The sequence below is a fragment of the Marmota monax genome, unplaced genomic scaffold, assembly GCF_021218885.2.
Source record: "Marmota monax isolate L192 unplaced genomic scaffold, Marmota_monax_Labrador192_F-V1.1 WCK01_AAM20220418_F8-fsc00231, whole genome shotgun sequence".
Lineage (NCBI taxonomy): Eukaryota > Metazoa > Chordata > Mammalia > Rodentia > Sciuridae > Marmota > Marmota monax.
This window is the reverse complement of record NW_026693458.1, coordinates 2,369,224-2,392,500: the sequence shown is the minus strand read 5'-3', so window position 1 is coordinate 2,392,500 and position 23,277 is coordinate 2,369,224. Positions and strand designations below refer to the sequence as shown.

At 39.5% G+C, this 23,277-nt stretch overlaps 1 long non-coding RNA gene across 1 annotated transcript in view; it reads right to left on the bottom strand.

The window, feature by feature from the left end:
* The window catches only part of LOC124101647 (uncharacterized), a 34,147-nt gene extending 11,616 nt beyond the window's left edge, over window positions 1–22,531 (bottom strand). The window contains exon 1 of the long non-coding RNA XR_009228048.1: window positions 22,387–22,531. This is a non-coding gene — a long non-coding RNA (uncharacterized LOC124101647). The remainder of the gene's footprint in view (window positions 1–22,386) is intronic.
* Window positions 22,532–23,277: the final 746 nt, after the last annotated feature.

The following is a 23,277-nucleotide window of genomic DNA, read 5'->3' as shown; positions in this document are numbered from 1 at the left end:
AGCTTAGCTATTGTGAACTGAGATGATATAAACATTGATGTGGTTGCATCCCTAAAGTACGCTGATTTTAAGTTCTTTGGGCATATGCCAAGGAGTGGGATAAATGTATACTCCATGTATGTATGATATGTCAAAATACATTCTACTGTCATGAATAACTAAAAAGAAAAATAAACAAATTTTAAAAAGAGAAAACAGCTCGATAAAAAGTCCCTTGTACCTAGGCTATTATCCCAGTGGCTCAGGAGGCTGAAGAAGGAGGATTGAGTTCAAAGCCAGTTTCAGCAAATTAGTGGACCCTAAGCAACTCAGCAAGACCCTGTCTCTAGAAAAAATATAAAAAAGGGCTGGGGATATGTCTCAGTGGTTAAGCAAGGGGTTCAATCCCCAGTACCCACCCACTCTCAAAAAACTACCTTGTATAATAGAAGAAATATTCATCCCAGCAGATGCACACAAATGTAAATGAGAGAGGGAGCTAAAAACATGATATTCAGACAAGGTGGGGAGATTGACTTCTGCAATTCCATGTACAAATATCTGATGGGCCAGACCCCATGTGGTGAAGCATATGAACAGCACATGATCAGCATCCTAATTGGAGGGTAGCAGGGACCATGATCACCAATTCTCACTCTGATTAGATGTAGAAATTCCCCACTCTAAAAATCACCAGCCAGTAGCTTTAAGGGTTACCTCCAGCAATACCACATAAATCTGTAGGCAGCAGCAAATCAGCTGTAACCCATTTGGGACTCCCACCCTGTGGAAGCTGTACTTTCTCTCTGTTTAAATAAAAGAAATTAATTCTGTCACATTACTCTACCCTCCATCATCCATGGGTCTCATTCTTCAGATCTGCAAAAACAAAGAACCTACATCTCACTATGTCACAGATTTGGGGACTCATCTTGGATCCTTGGAAGGGGGAGTAAAACAAACAGAACTGTCACTTAAGTTTTCTGGAGTTTTATACTCCTTCAGAGGGGGAAAAACCTATCTGTGTCCAAAAGAGGAATACTGGGTACCTGTCAGCCAATTAAAAGCCATTAGTGTGGCCTCCAGTGTAAAGACACTGGTAACAGGCTTACTGGAGAAGGCTTGCTCAACTTCCTTCATCCCTGATGGTGAAATATTGGTGAAGTTTTGCTTCAGCTTCTCTTTGCAGGACACAAACCAACTTGAATTGCTAACTTCAAGTGTCTGCTTTTTTTCATTTTGTGACTGACTTGGTCCAATGGTGGAGGGTGCCCTCACCTGATGGATGCATTTTCTCGGATCCTGAGACGATGTCTTGGTCTGATCTGGTCTTTGTGAAAGAGATGACCCACTAATCCCCAAGAGTGTTAACCAAGTGGTCTGTGTCTCTTTCTTTACTTCTATGCTGAAAGTTCCTCTCCTCACCTGTTCTCGTGCACTAGTATACCCAGGTTCCTTGATATGTTCCTCCAAATTCCAACTGTTTCACTAGGACCTGTAGATAAAGCTATGGGTAATTTTTGAGTCCTTGAGATACTTTTAGAACATAAACCTAGATCATATTCCTACTAACCACCTCTAGGGCAGGGGCCAGTTTGGAAGGTTCTAGCCTCAATTCTCTAAGAGCTCATAGGCTAGACCCTAAGACCCAAGGTATAATACAAATAGTCGAAAAGCCTTTTCCGACAGAAGGGACATGATTGTTTTTTCTCCTTAATTGGGGACATCACCCAGAGCATTATCTGGCCTGCCTCCCTGTCCAGACCACAGAGGGGGCAGGGAGCATGGGGAGTTGGGGCTTGTTTTGTTTTCATGAAAGTGTTTTGTCTTCTGGGAAGAGTGGTGTTCAGGAATTATGTAAGGATTGTTTCGGGATGTGAATTTGAGAAAGGACAGCAGCAACCAGAAGTTTCTGGAAGATAAATCATTTGGTATGGCAAGAGAGTACAAAGCTAAGGATTTAAACAAGTTATAGAGTGTCTAAGAAAGCTGCAGATGGCTCTTGTAAGGTAAATTTCATTCAGTTTTTGTATGTGGTCAAGTTGTGTCTGTTGGGTTTTTTGTTTTTGAGGAGAGTGTCTTAGGGGTTGAGAGTCACACCTAATTTGGGGTCTTTTGAATGCTGCTCATGGCTGGTTGCTGTTTTGGTTGCTGCAGTATGCTTTACGCCCTACGTGTGTACGGCTGTAGGTTATATACATCTGGGAGCTGGGTGTCTTTGTGATCTTTAAGTGCTGATGTAGGGCTTTATGGAATGGGGACTTACATGGCTTGGTACAGGCAGGAGGGTGGCATTGCGTGTGTTGAGCCAAAATGGGCTCTCGGGTTTTTTTGCAAGTTTTTACCTTGGTGCTTGGATGGAGCTCTTGAGAGCACATGTTTGGTTCTTGGGTGTGTGCATGTTTCTGGTCACCTATCCTTGGGGTGTCAGCTCTACTGTGATAGTGTAAGCTGACAGTTATTTGGACAATTATGTTGGCACATGGGGGACACTGGAGTAGGTGTGGGCTATTATTCCTTGGGGCATGGTTTGCCTGAGTGGTGGAATTCTAGTGGACATAGGAGGTTGTGGTGATGAGAGTAGATTGGTGTTTTGAGAGGACCTTGTTGATCTGATGCATGGAGGGTTGGATTCTGGTTTGTGCCGTGCACTGATATTTCACCTTAGAGAAGCTATTAAATAACTTCACCATACTGAGTTAGGAATAATTCTCCCTCCAAAAGTGTATCAATATATTGGTAGGCTCAACACCGTTTGCTTAGGGTTTATTGTAACAGACAGGAAATCATAGGATACAGAACCATGTTGACAAAAGTGAATAATCCACTAGGCCACAACCCTCTCCCATGGTTGCTCATGAGAAAGGGCAGGAACACCAGTTTACACTCTATGAGGAGACAAAGGAAGTAACAGGGGATGCCTTCCTCTTCCCTTCTTTTTTCTCATACGGATGGAAAATACTCCCTCTGCTATATGTTAAACAGTTGAGATCAGTTTGATCCACAAGCTCTAAAAAAAGAAATGCCTGATATTGTTTTGCATCTAAGCCTGGCTCAAATATAAGCTGGAGGATGGGATAAAATGGCCTCCAAAGGGAAACAAACTATAACACTAACTCACACCTAGACTTGTTTTATAAAAGGGAGGAAAATGGGCATAAGTCACTATGTGTGAGCTTTTTGATGGATATCTGTCTGTAACGTGGGCTACATGACCAAGTTCCCAGACCAGTTCAAGATCAGAGAAAAAGCATCACTTTTAAAGCCAAGCCACTCTGGGAAATAAATGGCTGGTATTTCGTACTCTGGCATTCTTATCTTTTAGTAAGTTCCTCCCTGCATGCTAGAGAAAGGGGACCACAACAGGAAAAGGGACCTGGAAAGGCTGACTGCATCAGGCCCCAGAGCTTTTGAAGATGATTAAAAGGCATAGATTCTGCTTTGGGGACAATGTAGTAAGTGATATCCCAAATTACAAGGGACTCTATGAGACCCATTTGTTCTTATGCTTCAATTTATCCCTCACCATAAGGCCTCCTTCGGTTCCAAAAGCAGTGCCTCCAGTCTCTCAGCAGGATGGAGTTCAGTGTATTTTTAACAGTACTGACCTCTCTATTGCCCAATGATTATTAATTTCCTCTCAAGAATTCTCTTTTATAAAATGTATATTTTTGGATTCCTGGTCAATATGATATCTGAAGATTAAAATACACTGTGCTTTAATTTAGAAAAGGCTCCAGGCCCTTTCAGGGAAAACCCCCTAACTTACCTTTTCCATATGGCTTCCAAATAAATCTGGAGCCATAAGAGGGGATATTTTTCATTTCTGGAGACAGGGCATATAATTCTTTGCCACCAATGTGGAGAGGCCATAGCTGGTTGGCCTATGTCTCCCTGGAAGCTTCAATTGCACCGGGGATGCTAAGATGCCTCAGGTACATAAAAGGTAATCAAGAGCCAAAAGGGCAATCCCTGCAGCTCTCACAAAATTGATACCTTTAACATCAGGAATAGTGGACAGCACAGGGACATCTGTTAGAGGAACCTCCATACATCTCTATGCCCATCTGGTTAAGGCACTCATGGAAAACACTACAGGGGAATCCAAAAATTAACCCAGCAGGAAGTCTCCTGGTAAGAGAGATCCTACAAAATCACCAAGCTCTGGAACTGTTTACCACCAATGCTGTCTTTTTGCAAGGAGAATATTGCTTTTATGTTAACCATTCTAGATTCAAGTCCACTTACATAACACTCCAATCAGATTGTAACTTATGAAGAAGAGCTTTACAACTGGTGGACATCCCTGTGGGCTCAAATCCTACAAAGGTTGTGGCCTTTACTTGCCCATGGACATGGTGTGTTTGATTTTGCTCTTTGGCCCATGTATATTAAATGCCTTAGTGATAGGCTGGGGTTGTTGCTCAGTGGTAGAATGCTTAGCTCAGCACTACATATAAATAAAAAAATAAAATGAAAGTCCATCAACATCCAAAATATATATTTTTTAAATGCCTCAGTGAAATTTATCCCTTCTCATCTGGAAGCTATCAAGTTCCAGAGAGATGGTGATAGAGATGGGGCCGCAGGTGCATATTAAGGTCCTCTAGATAGACCCATTGAAGAGTTTTCCTATTTGCCAGAGCTAGAGGAAGGTGGAGTTGTCATCAACCAAATTCCAAAATAGCAGTTAGGGCTATTTCTTCAGAAGAGGGAATAAGAGCAGGAACTAGAAACATGATAGACACACACAGGGCAGTGACCTCAATTGCTACAATTGCATGTACAAAGTATCTAATGGGCATGTGAATGAGCACATGAACAGGACTTGATCAACATCCTGATTGGAGGGTGGTGGCCATCATCAGAGAATGTCTTACTCTTATTGGATGTAGAGACTCCACTCCCTGAAAGTCATTGACAAGGGCTTTAAAAGTCACCTAAAGAAACAACAATATAAACCCCTCACAATAGCAACTCAACAACAACCCATGTGGAACCCCTCCCACGTGGGAGCTGCACTTGTATGTTTAAAGAAAGAAAAAGAATTTCTGTCACTATATGACTGAAAGTCTCATTCTTTAGATCCACAAGAGAAAGAACCTACACCTCAAAACAACAGGAGAAAGCAAGTGAGGAAATTCTCCCAATACCTCACAACACTAATTCCAAAACTGACCACGTAGACAATGCCTTAGAAGAAATGTGGGATAAAGAATCTAGAAAGCCAATATTTTTAAATGATCCATGAACTACAAGAAGATCTAAGCAAGAATTAATAGAAAAATACAGGAAACAAAAAATTATTTCAGTAAAACAGATTCTGAGAAATCACAAAACAAAAATCCAAGAAATGACAGGCTCAATAAATCCAAGTAAAAACTTCATTGAAAGCATCACCCAACAGATTACACAACAGAGAAGACAAGAGTTTCAGGCCCTAAAGACAGGGTATATGATATTAAAAAAAGAAACAAAAGACAACAAAACAGAATATTCAAGAAATCTAGCACAATATTAAAAGACCAAACCTAAGAATGAATCACTGACAATCAGGAGAGTGGTGAGATACAATCTAAGGTTAAGCATCACCTATTCAATGAAATAACATCAGAAAGTATTTCCAGACCTTGAGAATGAGATGGAAATGCACATTCTGAGCCCCAAGTGCACAAGACCAATTCAGATCCTCTAATTATAATCAAAATGTAATATTATAACATATAATTACATTATAATTATGAATTATCATTAAATTATAACATTATAATTAAAACAGAAAATACACAGAAAAGGTACAATTTTAAAAGACTTAAGAGAAAAATTTGAAACTCACAGTTATTGTGCAGTCAATGAGAATTTCGGCTATTTTCTTCACACAAACCCCTCCCAATTAATGAGGGATTGGAACAATGTATATCACACCCTCAAAGAATATACTTGCCAACCAAGATTGCTATGTCCAGTAAAGGTATCCTTCCTAGCTGATGAAGAAACAAAAACCTTGCAAGAGAAGTACTAACCAAAAGAATTCATGACTACTAAGATAGCACTACAGAAAAGCTTCAACAAATGCTACACCCAGAAGAAATAAAACAATCAGATACCACAATGGATGAGTCTCATTGGAAGAGAAGCCCAGTAAAGGTGAACCAGGACCAAATGAAACATTAGAAATAAAAGGGGAGGAAATTACTGTTATCTCTCTACAGAAACACTGGATGTAGTTGGTCTCAACTGTTCAACCAAAAGCAACAGACTGGCAGGGAGGACCAAAACCATGACCCATCTTTGCTTTTTCTAAGAGACCACCTTAAAGACAAATACATCCAAAGCCTAAAGGAAAACAATGGGAGAAAGATAAATCTGTGCAATTAGACACCAAAAATAAACATGCACAGTTACACTTTTATATGACAAAGCGTACCTCAAGGCTCAAGATGAGGCAGAACATCATGGCAGAAGAGTGTTGCAGAGAGAAACAGCTTACATGGTGATCAGGAAGCAGAGAGAGACTCCACAGGCTAAATACAAATATGTATTCCCAAGCTACATCCCAATTCCCACCTCGTCCATCCACAACCTACCACTTCAGTTACCACTCAGTTAATCCCTATCAGGAGATTAATTCACTGATTGGGTTAAGACGCTTACAAACGAATCATTTCTCCTCTGAGAATTTGTTCATTGTCTTACACGTGCGCTTTCAGGGGACACCAAGTCAAAACCATAACACTTACCAGAAAGACTTTTGCTAAAAAGAAATGGAATTGTGGCTCAGTACTGCAGCACTAGCCTGGCATATGTGGAGCATTGGGTTTGATTCACAGCACCACATAAAAATAAGTCAATAAAAATAAAGGCATTGTGTCCACCTACAACTAAGTAGTATTTAAAAAAAAGAAGTGATAAACTTTCCAATAAATGTGTAGGCATATCGCAATACAAAATATGAAAGCACAAGGAAACAAGACATCCCAAATAGCCCATAATACCTCAACAATGGCCTCCATCAACACCACAGTGGAGGAAATGTCAGAGAAAAAATTTACAAAGTTCACAGTTAAAATGTACAGTGAACTAAAAGACGTAAGGGGTGAACTTATAGAGAAAATACAGGAAGTGAAAGATCACATCAATGAAGAGAGATTCAGGAAAAAGAACCAAATGGAAATTCAATAAGTGAAATTAAAAATTCAATGGAAAGCATCACTAATAGATTAAACCACTGTGAAAATATTTTTAGGACATAAAGACTGAGTATATTACCTTAAAAATAAAGTGGACCACTAAAAAAAGATGTCAAGAGTCCATGATCAGAATATTCAAGAAATCTAGGATAACACCAAAAGACCAAACTTTAAAACATTGCAGTAGATAAAAACTCCTAAATATAAACTAAAGGAATGCAAAATCTTTTCAATGAAATATTAGAAAAATTTCCAAATCTTAGGAATGAGTTGGAAATTCAAATAAAAGTAGCATGTAGAATTCCAAACAGAATCAGAACACATCTTTTCCAAGTTAAATGTTAATAAAAATAGTTAATATAAAGAATAAGGATAAAATTTTTTAAACTGCAAGAGAAAAACAGCAGGTCTTATTTTGAGGTGAACCAATTCAGATTTCAACTGATTTCTCCACCCATACTGTTAAACCCAGGAAGGCTTGGTATTCCAAGTTATGAAAGAAAATGAGTGCCCTTATTAATATAACCACCACAATTATTCTTCAGAATTGAAGGTGAAATAAAAACATTTCATGATAAGCAGAAACTAGAAGAATGCGTAACCACAGAGCCTGCACTACAAAACAGACTCTTTGAACTATTTCATGAAGAAGAAATAAAACAGAAATAAAAAATAAAAATTTAATGATTATATTTCACAAGAAGAACAATCAAGTAAAGGAGAATCAAGTCTAAATCAAATAACAAAAATAAATCAAAATGACAGGAAATTAAAATCGTCCCTATAACAACATGCAATGTAAACAGCACAAACTCTCCAATCAAAAGACATAAATTTAAAGACTGGATAAAAAAACAAAACCCAACAATACACTGTTTGCAAGAGATTCACATAACAGAGAAAGACATCCGCACAATGAAGGTGAAACAACGGAAAAAGTCATCTCATTCAGACAAAGTGGACTTTAAGCCAAATTTAATCAGAAGAGACAAAGAAGGTCACTTCACAGTGTGTTAAGGGAATCATTCAACAGCAAGATATAATTATTGTACATCTGGGGTTCTAGCTCAGCGGTAGAATGCTTGAGTACCACGTGTGAGGCGATGGGTTCGATCCTCAGCACTACACAAACATAAATAAATAAAATAAAGGTTTTGTGTCCATCTACAACTAAAAAACATTTTAAAAGAGATATGATTTCTATGAATATTAATGCCTCAATCAATGATAAGGGTTTGTACATAAACCCTTATCAATATTAAGAATTAAATAGACCACAATACAATAATACTGGGTCATTTCAACACACCTCTGTCCCTAATAGATAGATCATCCAGACATAAGATAAGTAAAGGCTTTTTGGAACTGAAAAAATACTAGTAATCAAATGGATCTAACAAACATGGATAGAATATTTCATCCATCAATGACTATACTCACTTTCTTCTCAGCAGCACATAGAACATTTTATAAAATAGTTCATATTTTAAGTCACCAAAACAAATATTAGTAAACACAAAAAACCCAAATAATTCCTTTCATATTATCAGATCATACTGGAATAAAATCAGAACTCGATTACATGAAAAGAAAACATGAACTACTCTAACACTTAGAGATTACATAATACGTTTTTGAGTGTTCCATAGATAGCAGAAGCAATAGGAGAGAAAATTTTAAAAATTACTAGAAACCAGTGACAATAGTGATAGAATATATCAAAATCTCTGGCAGAGTATGAGGTATTTCTAAGAGGAAAGTTTCTAGCATTGAGTTCATGTATTTAAAAAACAGATGCCAAAAGAATAATCTAAATTTACTCTTCAAAGCCCTAGAAAAAGAACAACACACTAATAACAAAATCAGTAGAAGACAGGAAATTATTAAAGCCACAACCAAAATCAATGAAATTGAGAATAACAAAACAAAAAATATAATGTGAGGCAATGGGTGACAAGAGTAATAAATCCTTAACCAAACTACCAAGGATAAAGAAGGTTATCAAAAGTCTTCCAATAAAGGAAAGCCCAGGACTGAGCATATTCTCAGCCAAGTTCTTCTACCAAACCTTCTAAGAAGAACACAAATCTTGCTCAAATAATTCCACAATACAGAGTAGGAGGGAACACTGCCAACTTCATTCCATGAGGTCTGTATCACCAAAATACTAAACTAAGACAAAGACACTAGAAGGAAAGACAACTTCAAGCTAACATCCTCATTTAAGTCAGCTTTTCCACTACTGTGATTAAAAGTCCTGACAAGAACTATTTTAGTCAAAATTTTATTTGAGTGCTCATAGTTTCAGAAGTTTCAGTCCATAGACAGACAACTCTATTCCTAGAACAACATGGAAGAACAGTGTGATGGAGGGAAGTGGTTCACATGATCATCAGGAAGGAGCAGGGGAAGTCCACTCACCAGATATGAAATATATACCCCAAAGTCACACCCCCAATGATCTACCTACTCCAGCCACAGCCTACCCACCTTCAGTTACCACTCAGTTAATCCCGTCAGCAGGATTAATTCACTGATTCTGTTAAGGCTCTCATAACCCACTCATTTCTCCTCTAAGCCTTCCTGCATTGTCTCACACATGAGCTTTTGGGGGACACCTCACATCCAAACCATAACAATCTTTGATGAACACAGATGCAGAAGTTGTTAATAAAATATTGGCAAATAACATACAAAAACAGTGTATGATTGTACATCTTGGGTTCTAGCTCAGCGGTAGAATGCTTGGGTACCACGTGTGAGGCAATGGGTTCTATCCTCAGCACTACATAAAAATAAATAAATAAAATAAAGGTTTTGTGTCCATGATGATCAAGGGGTTTTCATCCCAAGGATGCTAGGTTGGTTCAACATATGAAAATAAATAAATGTAATTCACCACAAAAACAGGGTTAAAGAAAAGAAACATGATTATCTCAATAGTTGCATAAAAAGCACTTGAGAAAGTATAGCACCCATTCATGTTTAAAACACTAGAGAAGCTAGGGATAGAAGGAACCTCCCTCAACATTGTAAAGGATACAGATGAAAAACCCAAGGACAACATCATAATGAACAGAGGAAAACTGAAAACATTTCCTCTAAAACAGGAACAATACAAGACGGTCCACTCTCACCACTCCTATTCAACATAGTCCTTGAAATGTGAGCCAGAGCAATCAGGCATGAGAAAAAAATTAAAAGGATACAAATAGGAAAAGAGCTCAAATTATTTCTAATTACATTCAGAAGTCACAAAAAAGTCTCCAGAAGACTTCTAGAGCTGATTAGCAACTTCAGTAAGTAGCAGGATACAAGATCAATGTACAAAAACCAATCACTTTCTTATAAACTCCAATAATAAATCTGCCAAAAATTAAATTAGGAAAATTATCCCATTTACAATAACATCAAAAAAATATTGGGTAATTAATCTAACAAAGGAGGTAAAGAACCTCTATGATAAAAACGACAGAACAAAAAAGAAAGAAGTTGAGGAAGAAAAAAGAAGATAGAAAGACCTTCCATGTTCTTTATTTTTAGATTTCATTTTATAAATTTTTATTTATTTTTTTACATGAACTCTATTATTATTATTATTTGCATTACAATTCTTAATACACCTTTGTACCACAATTTATCATATTTCTGTCAAAAGACTAGGAAAGCAACTGCCATTTGGCCCAGTTATACCACTCCTCCAAGAATTAAACCATTATGCCTCAGTTATACATACATACCCATGTTTATATCAGTACCATTTACAAAAGCCACACTATAGAATCAGCCTAGCAGTAATAGACAAATGGATGGAAAAAATGGTGTGAGTGTGTGTGTGTGTTTGTGTGTGTGCGTATGTGTAAAAACAAAACTTCAAAGAAAGTTGGAGGGAAATTCATGAAAGTCAAAGTGAGATCAGAAGCTAAAATGATGCACCCCAAGGCCCTAAACAAAACAAAATGAAACCATTTCCAAAACCAGAAGAAGGAAGGAAATGATGGACAACAGACCTGAAATCAATACAATAGACAATAAAAACAATACAAATGATCAATGAAATGAAGAGTTGGTTCTTGGAATAAATAAAACCTTGCCCAAACTTACCAAAAGAGAGAAAACTCACATTAATAAAATCAGAGAAGAAATAGAAAAAATTAGCACATACATCCAAAGAATCACCAGGGACTATATTGAAAACTCATAATCTGATAACTTAGGAAACCAGGGACAAATATCTGTTTCTAAGCATATATGACCTACCAAAATTAAACTGTAAATATAGAGAAAAGCTAAATAGACCAATGACAAACAATGAGAAAGAAGCAGTAATACAAAGACTTCTAAAAATAATAGAAGAAATAGAAGATTTTTTTTGCAGAATTCTGATAGACATTTAAAGAGGAACTAATAAAATAGAAAAAGTTGGACCATTCCAAATCTATAGTATGAAGTCAGATATTACCCTGACATCCAAAACCAGGTAAGGACACATTAAGGAAAGAAAAGTAGAAAACAACATCCCTAATGAACTTAGATGCAAAACTCCTTAATAATAGTATTAGAAAACTGTAGTCATCAACACATTAAGAAGATTGTACAGCATGACTAAATTGGTTTCACTCCAAGGATACAACAGATACTACTTTGAACGTATGCAAATCAACAAATGTACTTCATTACACATGTAGAATTTGGATACAATGGGATACTGATTTGAACATATGCAAATAAATAAATGTACTTCATCACATATGTAGCATTTGGAGAACCATCATATAGTCATCTCAATACATACAGAGAAAGCACTTTAATAAAATTCATTTTGAAAACTGAAGAAACAATGCATAGAAGAGACTTACTGCAAAAACCATAAAGGCGACTATATATACAAACCCAAACTCAACATCATTGTGAACGAGGAAAATATGAAACATTACCTTTCAATCTGGAACAAGTGAAGAGTGTCCCATTCAGACCTCTCTGTTCAATATAGTACTGTATATTCTTGCTGGAGCTATAATGCAAGAAAATGAGATGGAAGGGATAAACATAGGAAAAGAAGAAGTCAAATTATATCCGTTTTGATAATATAGTCAGATACCCAGAAGATCCAAAACACTCCACCACAAAGCCACTAGATTTGATATTAAGAAGAGCAGCAGTTTAAAATTTCAGCACAAGAAAATCAGCACCTTTCTTATACATTAATAAAGAACCCAGTGAAAAAGAAACAGAAATAGCCTCATAAAATCTAATTGAATACCTAGCAATAAATCAAATCAATGAGGTGAGAGACCTCTACAATGAAAACTGGAGAACATTGAGGAAAGAAATTAAAGGTCTTCTTTAATTCTTTAATGGAAAGGCCTTTCCATTTCCTTAAATAGGTAAAAGTAAAATTGTCTAAGTAGTCATACTACCAAAAGTGTTACACAGATTCAATGAAATTCCCAACAAACTAACAATGACATTCTTCAAAGAACTAGAAAAAAAACAATTCTAAAATAAATTTGTAAGAACAAAAGACTCAGAATATCCAAAGCAATGCTGAGCAAGAAGAGCAATGCTTGAGGCATCACAAAACCAATGACACTACAGAGCTCTACTAATAAAAAATCATGGTATTGTCATCTACACAGACATGAAGTCCACTGGTATGCAAGATACAGGGACAAATCCACATAGATGCTGTCATTTGTTACTCAACAAGGATGCCCAAAAACACATGTTGGAGAAAGTATTGATAACTTTTTTACAAAAAGCGATGAGAAATCTGGATATCCACAAGCAGAAGAATGAAAACAGATTCCTATATTTTGCCCTGCACAAAAGACAACTCAAAGTGAAATCAAAGATATAGACTTTAGAACAGAAATTTTGCAAATTATAGAAGAAAACACAGGCTCAACACTCCAATATATTGGCATAGGCACTCACTTCCTTAACAAGACTGATAAAGCTCATGAAATGAAACTAAGAATCAATAATTTGGACAATCTCAAATTAAAGGGCTCCTGCACATAGCAAAGAAAACAGGTGCAAGAAGAGGCAGGTAACATAATAGGACAAGTGGCCCCTTTTGCCAGTGGCCCCTCCAACAAGGAATTAATATCCAGAATATATAAGGAACTCAAAAATCTCAACACCAAATAAACACACAACACAGTCAGTAAATGGGCAGAAAAACAAAAGAGACACTTCTGAAAATAAGAAATACAAATGGCTAACAAATATATGGCTGGGGGACTTCAAATCCTAGAAATCAGAGGAAAGGCAAATCAATACTACACTGAGATTTTATCTCAACTCCATTGAAAATGGTAATCATCAAGAATACACATAATAAATACTGGCGAGGATGTAGGGGGAAAGGAACAGTCGTACATTGTTGGTAGGTTTGCAAATTAGTATAACCACCAGAAAGCAGTGGGAATGTTCCTCAAAAGACTAGGAATAGAACCACCATATACCCAACTATCCCACTCCTTAGTATTTAACCGAAAGCACTGAAGTCAGGATACCACAGCAACACAAGCACATCAACACTTACAGCATTGCAATTCACAAAAGCCAAGTAATGGAACCAGCCCAGGTGCCCATCAACTGATGAATGGATAAAGAAAATGTGGTATATTTGCAGAATGGAGTTTTACAAAACAGAAAGAAGAATAAAATCATGGCATCTGCTGGCAGACAGATTGAACTAGAGAACATCATGCTAAGTGAAATCAGTCAGGTCAGAATATCAAAGGTTGAATATTCTCTCTCACTTGGGGAAGCTAAAAAATTAGAAAAATAAAGGCAAATCCCATGAAAATAGAAAAAAATATAAGAAGAGTGGGAAAGGGGGAAAGAAAAGGAGGGAAGAGGGATGGCATAAGGAAGGAAAGGTGCAATGAAATCGACCAAATTATGCCACGTAAATATATGAACAAACCACAGTGAATTTCAACTTTATATGTATCTAAAGGTACAAATTTAAAAAGATACACATGTACAGAAGGCAGATGAGTAGAGTTAAAGGAGCAGGGGGGGAAAAAGAAGGAATGCAAAGAGAAGTACTGAGGACTAAACAGGCATGAAATATATTTGTGCATATAATCATGCCAAAGTGAACCAAAATCTTACATAAAACTATCATGCACTAACAATACCATTAAAATTTTAAATAAAAATTTTAAGTTCAGAAAAACAAAAAAAAAAGATATATAGAGAGAACTTACAGCATAGGTGAAAATGCTTGCCATCTACTCTTCTTTTTTAATATTTTTTTAGATGGACACAATATCTTTATCCATTTACTCATTTATTTTTGTGTGGTGCTGAGGATCAAACCCAGTGTCTCATATGAGCTAAGCAAGTGCTCTACCACTGAGCCACAACCCCAGCCCTTGCCACCTACTCTTCAGACAGATGATTAGTATCCAGAATATATTAGGAACTCAAAAAATCAACACCAAATTAATAAATAACACAACAAGTAATCAGAGAAATGAATTAAACATATACTTCTTTAAAAAGCAATACAAAGGATTCTGCACATAGCAAAGAAAAGAGTTGTAAGAAGAGGCAGCTTACATAAAGGGACAAGTGGCCCATATATGAAAAAAAAAATGTATGACGTCTTTAGCAATGAGGAAATGCAATTCAAAACTACACTGAGATTTCATCTCACTCCAGGTAGAAATACAGCCATTGAGATTACAAATAATATATGCTGGAGAGAATGAGGGTGGGAGGGGATGAGAACAATTTTACATCCTTAGTGGGATTGTAAATTGGTACAAGCACTCTGTAAATCAGTATGGATGTTCCTCAAAAGACTAGGGAAGGAATCACCATACGACTCAGCTACACAACACCTTGGTATTTACCACAGAGAAGTAAAGTCAGCCTATCAGTGACAAGGGCACAGTCAAGTTCACAGCAGCACAATTTACAATAGCCAAACTATGGGAACAGCCCAGGTGTTTGCCAATGGCTGAATGGATGAAGGAAATATATATCAATAATGGAGTTTATTAGCCATAAAAATGAAATCATATCATCTGCAGGAAAATGGATGGAACATAAGAACATTATGTTGAAACTAAGAAAGTCAAGGGTCATATGCTTTCTCTCAAATGTGGAAGCAAGAAAGGAAGAAGGGAAAGAAAGCTTGGGTGACCTCATGAAAAGCAAAGGGAGGCCAGTAGAGTAGAGAAAAGGGCTCACCGGGAGGGAGAAGGGAAAGAAAACACTGGGGAATGAATGATATCGACCACATATGTAACTACAAAATCCTCTACTTTAAATAAAAGAAATCCACCTATAATAGATAGAAAAGAGAAGAATAAATATATATGAAAGGACAAAAAAATCCCCAGCGTAAAGCAAACCCACACACCATATAGGTTCATGTTCTGTGTCTTGTGAGGCTGCATTACAGCTCTTTCACGTTCCCTCTCACCACCCCTGAATTCCATAATCCAAGTGCTATGGATACTTTTGTTTCTTTTCCATCTTCACTTCCTGGTTTGGGACCATACCTTGGAGACCTTCTTTAGTCTTAGCCATCACCTTGACACTCCTAGACTTCTCGGATGCACAATTTGTGAGAAACCCCCTCTTGACCTTTGTCTAGGTTTCATCCCTTTAGATACTATATTGGACTTCCTGGAGCTTTGCAAAAACCCAGTGATCACCCAGTGATCTAAGGCATAGTTATAGAAGTATAGGGCTTCTTAAGGAGGACTCCTTACACAAATTACCGGGAGACAGCAACTTCCCCATTATTTACAGGACCAACTCACAGCAACACTACTGGCTCTTTGATCTACTGCACAAGCACATAGGTCCCTTTGTCACTTGGCTTCACAGGGGCTTTTCCAGAGGCTCATTACTGATGGCAAGACCTACAAATTGACAAGGTGAGGGATTCAAGGTCCAGATTAATACATCAAAGCATCCACGTCTGATAGTTGGCCACACCTATGGAGGAAAGCAGACACAGTTCACTGAAGGGACTCAGAAAGTTGCCAGAGATATCTGGCAGTGAGGCAGAAGGAGGGGGACACCCCACCTTCTGCCTGTACAATGTGAAACTCATGAGATAGCACAAAAGAAATGCTTCAATTACCTCTGAGTCAGTTACTTTCATGCTTTCCTTTAGGGGCCAGTATCACAACATGGGAGCCTCACTTTCAACACAAGGGAGTACCCCCTTTACACTGTAGTCTAAAGCAATGGGATGATTTTGACCCTGATGTCCTCAGGCAAAAGTGCTTCATTTTCTATCATAATATTGCCTGGACAAATTATAAGATGGGATATGGGGAACCATATTTAGGCACCAAAATGGTGGCCTAAATTACATCATACAACTGGATTTTTTTCTGCGAATGATCTTGCCAATGATCTGAGATTCCACATGGGACAAGACTTCATGGCATTTTATCAAAATCCAGACTTAAACGGGGAGACAAGGAATGATTTTTAAGACTATGGAAACCCAGATCATCACCTGCTGACAGTTCCTATTGTCTCACCAGTGGAGGCTATAGCTCATAATAACAAAGAGGATCCCCTGGCATTCCTCTCTATGTCCCAAAGTGCTCTCAAATGTCTTAGCAGGGCTGGGGATGTGGCTCAAGCTGTAGCACACTCTCCTGGCATGCGCGGGGCACTGGGTTCGATCTTCAGCACCACATAAAAATAAAGATGTTGTGTCCACTAAAAACTAAAAATTAAATATTAAAAAAATTATCTCTCTCTCACCCTCTCTAAAAAAAAAAAGGCTTAGCAGCTGCTGTCAGTCCTCGACATCATACCCAGAGGAGAGCCTTTTACCATCCAATGCCCAAATCTTTGGTTCCAACACTCCTGCCCAAAAAGGAGGGGACCAAACTGAGTGAAAATGTAGATGACCTGCAAAGAATCCAAAGAAAGACTTGACAATTGCTCAGAAGTTTCCTCCTGCTTTACCAGTAATTTTCAAACATTCATTCTTGCCTTCAGTCTCAGGTGGAGGGATGTTTATTTAATCTCTCTACCTGCTGCACCACAGATGAGCACAGCAATGGGAAGGAAAAGTTATACTACAAACATGTTCATGGGCTGGGGTTGTGGCTCAGTGGTAGAGCATTTGCCTAGTACGTGTGAGGCACTGGGTTCAATCTTAAGCACCACATAAAAATAAATACAAAAAAATTAAAAATATATTTTTTAAAAATCATATTCATCTGAAAAATTCAAGATTACCTTGGGAAGAGAAGAAAATCCTGTGGATTCCATACATGTCTTAATGAGATCTTTAGCAGGTACAACAATCTAGACCTGATCTCCCTTTAGGGACAAGCCCTTTATTGCTCAGTCTGTCCCTGATATCCAGAGAAAACTCCAAAAGCTTCAATTGGAACTTTGGGCTCCTCAAAATCAGTTGATATGACTTTCTCTGTCTTCAATAACATCTGCTAAGGAAAAAGGAGGGATGCACGAAAGGCTCAAATGTCCCACTCACAGTCAGCTCACCTCCAGTAAAACCTACCACTTGACAGGTCAGGATTCAGTCCCCATGATAATACAGCAGGAAGCAACTGAAAGCAGAGTAGCTCCAAATGCAAGGGAAATGGACATTTGGCACCCAAGTGCACAAGCCCAACACCCACTCCTGCCCAAGACTTTGTCTACATATAAGGATGACCCTGTCAACTGACACTGAAAGGTGAACTTGGCCCATTCCCAGTGAGAAAAGGGTTGAAAACACAACATCTGGCCCCTTCAAGAAGACTGGAGAGAGGGCTGGGGTTGTTGCTCAGTGGCAGAGCGCTCACCTAGCATGCATAAGGCACTAGGTTTGATCCTCAGCACCACATAAATGTAAAATAAAGATATTGTGTCCACCTAAAACTTAAGAATAATTAAAAAAAAAAAAAAAGACTGGAGAGTCTAATGGAAGAAAGAAGCCCCTAACAACCATTCCCATTTCACATGAGGAAACCCTGGGTAGTTCTTGAGGTGTCAGATAAGTCAGTGCAGTTCCCTGTGGACACTTGCTACATCCTGACATCCTATGCTGCTACTCTCAATTTCAGAAGTACGACTGGTATAGGAGTAAAATCACAATTCATACTGTTTCTTTGGTGGTTGACCCAAAGTCTGACACAATGGAATCCCATGACAAGCCCTGAATGCACAACTGATGCAGATTTCATTAAAGGGAACAAGTTATTCATACAAAAGACAATATTCCCTAAGGATCTCAGAAGCACTGCATGGATTAAGAGCCACTGCATGTATATCTTCACAGTATGGGATTATAATTCCTTGTCAGTTATCCTGCAATACCTCAATTCTTCTGTGCCTAAACCAAATGGGGACTGTAGATTATTCCAGGATTTAAACTTGGTCAATAAGGCAGTGATCCTCCTCTGCCCCATGGTAACAAACACACCTTGCTGTCCCAGGTTCCATCTACCACTCAGTGGCGCACTGTCCTTGATCTCAAGGGGGCTTTCTACTCTATACTTCTGCATCCCACTCCTAAAACTCTTTTGCCATTGGATGGGGAGATCCTGAGACACACACTCTAAACAACTTATCTGGACATACAGCCCCCATTTCTTTGTCTGGGTACTTATGGATTCAAAAGACTTAGGTCTTCTGGCTAGAACTGCCCTTCAGTATGTAGATGACATCCTCACCTGTAACCTGAATAAAGACAACTCTGACCAAAATACTACTCAGCAACTAAACTTCCTAGCACAATGGGTTTACTGGGAATCTAAACTCTGAATCAGGCCACAAAACAAAAGATTACTTAGGATATATTCTATTGGGGAGGAGGGTACCTGCAAAAGAGAACCCAGGGGTATTTAACCACCAAGCAACATCCCCACCCCTTTTTTATGTTGAGACAGGGCCTTGATAAGGCCTTGTTGATGAGGTTGCATATGCAATCAACTGGAAAGACAGGGGAGTACTTACTGCAAAAAAAAAAAAAATCTCCTATGAAACGAATGACAGAAAATCTAAAATTATTCAAAAATTATCAGGGGCATTCCACCTCCCCAAACAAGTAGCTGTAATCCATTGCAAAGGACATTAAAAAGACCTGGTTTCCCAGGGAAAATGCCATGTAGGTTAGTAAGAAAAAAAAAAAAGGACAACACTCTAATCCCCTACAAGGATGCCCTTGGAGGTCCTGACCAGCCCTGAAGCCTCAGGATTCCACAAGGAAGGGTTGCCTGACATCCAGCAGCAAACACTACCTAGGGCACAAGTGGTTCTGGGGCAGAAGTTCTGCAGGTGTTTGGCAGCCTCACATTGTGGAGGCTGGTGTCTTCATCCACTGCTTAACCTCAGAGAAGCCAACTTCATCCAGGTGCCTGAATGGATATTCACATGAGGAAGAGTAAGGAATCGACATTCATGAGGGTTTGGGGCCCTGAAGAATAAACTAACCCAGTTAGAAGCAATGTAGTGGATAACAATGACCACGGTCAATGCGTACACACAAGGATTCCTGATGCCCCACTCACAATACACATAGAATTACCAACACCTGAACTCATTGTTGCCTGAGTTATGTATACTTCACACAGATGACTAGTCATACATTCTGAAAACACACACACACACACACACACACACACACTCTAGAGGTGTGCTAATAAATGCCTAATACAGTGTCATCCAGGGGGAGGTAAGAAAGTCTTGACTTTTAGTTTATGAGGTGTGTCTATCCAACCAAGACTATTTTCAACCTAACAACCAGATACCACTAAATACAAACCCAAAAAGGGATGAGCCCCATCAATTACCACAACTAGTTCCAGCCATCTCCAGCATACAAAGGAATTCCTACAAGCAATTTGTCTTCTCTGGAATACAAACTACAATACACAAAACCAAATACACAAAAAAATTATATCTCCAGCAATAAATATTCCTCATTGCTTCCGAATATACGTACAACTGCTAACTGCACCCTAAACAGATATAACTCCTGTTATTACATGAACTTTTACAGAAAAACACCCTATTCACCTTAAATGTTCAAATATACCACATGCACATACAACATGAGCTGGAGACATGCCTGTACAACCAACACACTGCTGCTCTACCCACAATGAATACCCTACATGGCACAGACTCTAGAAAACCAACAAGTACACAGACACTTGTCTCATGCATACCCAAATAGACACACATGAAATCCCACACTTGTAAAATACGTTTCTCCACAACACTTAAACACACAATGTATACAATCTATTTCCAAGCACACAATGAACCTCCCACAACTGCCAAAATGCACACCCCAAGAGATCCATGAATTCAAAGACATGCAGCCACCAACAACATATATTTTTCTAACACATGAGACTAAACACAAATACCAGGACCACTCATTCAGGAAACCTCACCTAAACCTTCAAACCTACATTCACCATACAAACAACTCCTGAGCATCCTGTATATGCACAGACTTTAAATACACACTTCTCAGTTTTATACAAATAAGTTTGTACTCAATGCACACATACCCTGAGAAATTACACATCAAAACTGCCATGTCCTTACATACACATACACCTAAATACTCTTCCTTCTCATAACTATGGCTGTTACATGCAATAAACACACACATATGAGCACCTCTGAGGTGTGCTAGTTAATATAATGTGCATATACATGTACCTCTCCACGGGCATGACACCTCTATACAATCACCCAACATACACAAATACCCAAATATTCCCAAAGAGACCCGATATCTATACTACCATCGTACACAAGATCACAAATTGCCAATACAAAGAAATAACTGTTCATCGTCCAAAATGCAGAATCCTAATAACTCCATATCACAATCATAAATATTAATCCTACTACTCCACAAATGTGCACACAATCCAGCCAGAGACACTCAAGTATATATACATGAATATGAATATGGAAAATAAAAATAAACCCACATAAACAAACAGCATGTCCTGAATATAAAAATACTCATACATTTACCAATTATATCAATCATTTTGCAAACCCAGAGAAATATACCCAAACACAGTCCTTAACACTGCCCATATGTACGCACACACATATTTATTTCCAAACTTCCCATGGTGCATGCACACTTCCCAGCATTCATGAGCCAAACAAACAAAAGAAAAAAGACAGGTGAAATATCACAAAACCCAATTTCCAAACACTTAACCTCCACTCCCAGTGTTTATGCTCATTACTTTTCACAGCCTCCAAACACACCCAACCCTACAGTCTCACAAAAAGTCATGACTTTCCCTTAATCTCAAATACCCCCACTTCTGAATACACAGCAGATTGTCATTGGTCAGTCGAAAACACAACCACCCCAACACTCTGAATACATAGGAACACATTAGGGACACCACCACCTGACCAAAGGAACAGAGAAAACCCTCATGCCCGCTGAACTCCTACCAACCATAGAAGGACCAGCGCAGCGACTCATTTTCTTGCACAAACAACCACCCCTTGATCCTCATGCCCATCAAGACGGAAGGAAAACTTCCTGGCACCCAGAAATACCCACAAGGGCCCCCCAAACAGCCCACCAACCACACGTGAGGGCACATCATCAGTGTCACTGCACAATACACAAGCACCACACGTTAATAATACAACACAAGTCTCTTTATTGCACACGACTTGGGGTGACAGGATTCTCCCGTCATCATTTAGGTGCTCTGTCCAGAGGCGCCCACCAACAGCCCACCTATGACGGCCGTCAATCACGGTGTGACCACAGCGGACTCAGCGCACTGGGCTCAGTGTGTTCCCTTCTGCAAAGTCGCTAACGTCACAGGAAATGAATGTCCTTCAGCCTAACAACCCGGATGCCGGCTGACGGTGTCCCCAACATTCACAGCTTTCACAGGGAACAGGAGATGACCGTCACCACTTCGTCTGACACCAACAGGAGCCACGGACCTGCTGACCAGGACCGCACTTCTCAAGCACCACACAGGTGCCCTGGAGCCTGGCGCTGCACAGGCTGCAAGGGACACGGACAGACGACGCTTCGACAAGGCGCCTCACTGGCCGACGCGCCCCTCACTTCCAGGCCTGGTGCGGGCGGCCCACGTCCCAGGGGAGGCGAGGCCGGCGCCCGGGCTGCCCGGCGAGGCGCAGGGGCCAGAGGACCAGGCAGGGACACACTGGGGACGGGAGAGGTTCGCGGGTCCAGTACCTCGGGCCTACGGGACTGAGTCTGGACGCCGCCATGGGAGCCCTGCCGGCCGTTGGGAACCCGCCGTCAGCGCTCGCGCCTGCGCCTTGCCCCGCTGGAGCCCCAACGGAAGCTGGAGCAGTTGGGGCAGCCTGGGAGCGCGCGCTTCCAGCCAACCACGTGCGCATGCGCGAGGGGTGCAGGAGGGACCCGCTGCGGGAGCACCAAGTGGGTCGGGAAGCCTGCCAGGTGTCTGCGGCTCCTCTCCAGAGCCTCTGGGCTGGCCCTTCTTTCAGCCAGAGCATCTGAAATGACAAAGTGATTTTCATGTTATAAATTTAGAGACCGCCCTGTGCACCCCTTGGAAGCTCTCTACCCTGAAGCACTGGCTCCCCATTTGGGCCCAGTGTTTATACCCCCTTCCCACGAACATCAGTTTGTGCTCTCCTCCTAGTCCAGCTGTAGGTTCCAAGAATTATAGGTCTGGGTAACACTCTGAAAACCCCATTCCTTGATTTTGCCTACTGAGCACATTATTGCATACTGACAGCCCTCCCACTATATACAGATGCCCAAATGTTCTCTTTGACAGTTTTTCCCATATGTTTGATGAAGACTCGGCAATGTCGATCAATTTGCACACACACCAAATGTATCCTCTTCCTTTTCTACTCCATGGCATACTTTTAGCCTGAACTTTTCAAATGTGTACCAAGGATCCCATTGACCCTGAAATGCATTGCCCCAAAACAAACAAACAAAAACAATCCTTTGATTCTCTTTCTGGAAATTTAGATAATTAGTACCGTTTCTTTCCAAAGGATAATGTGGAAGGTATGTCACATGTGACACTGCCAAGGTCCTAGGATGGAAAGGCATTACAGGAGGCAGGGCCTTTAGCATTCCGCCAAT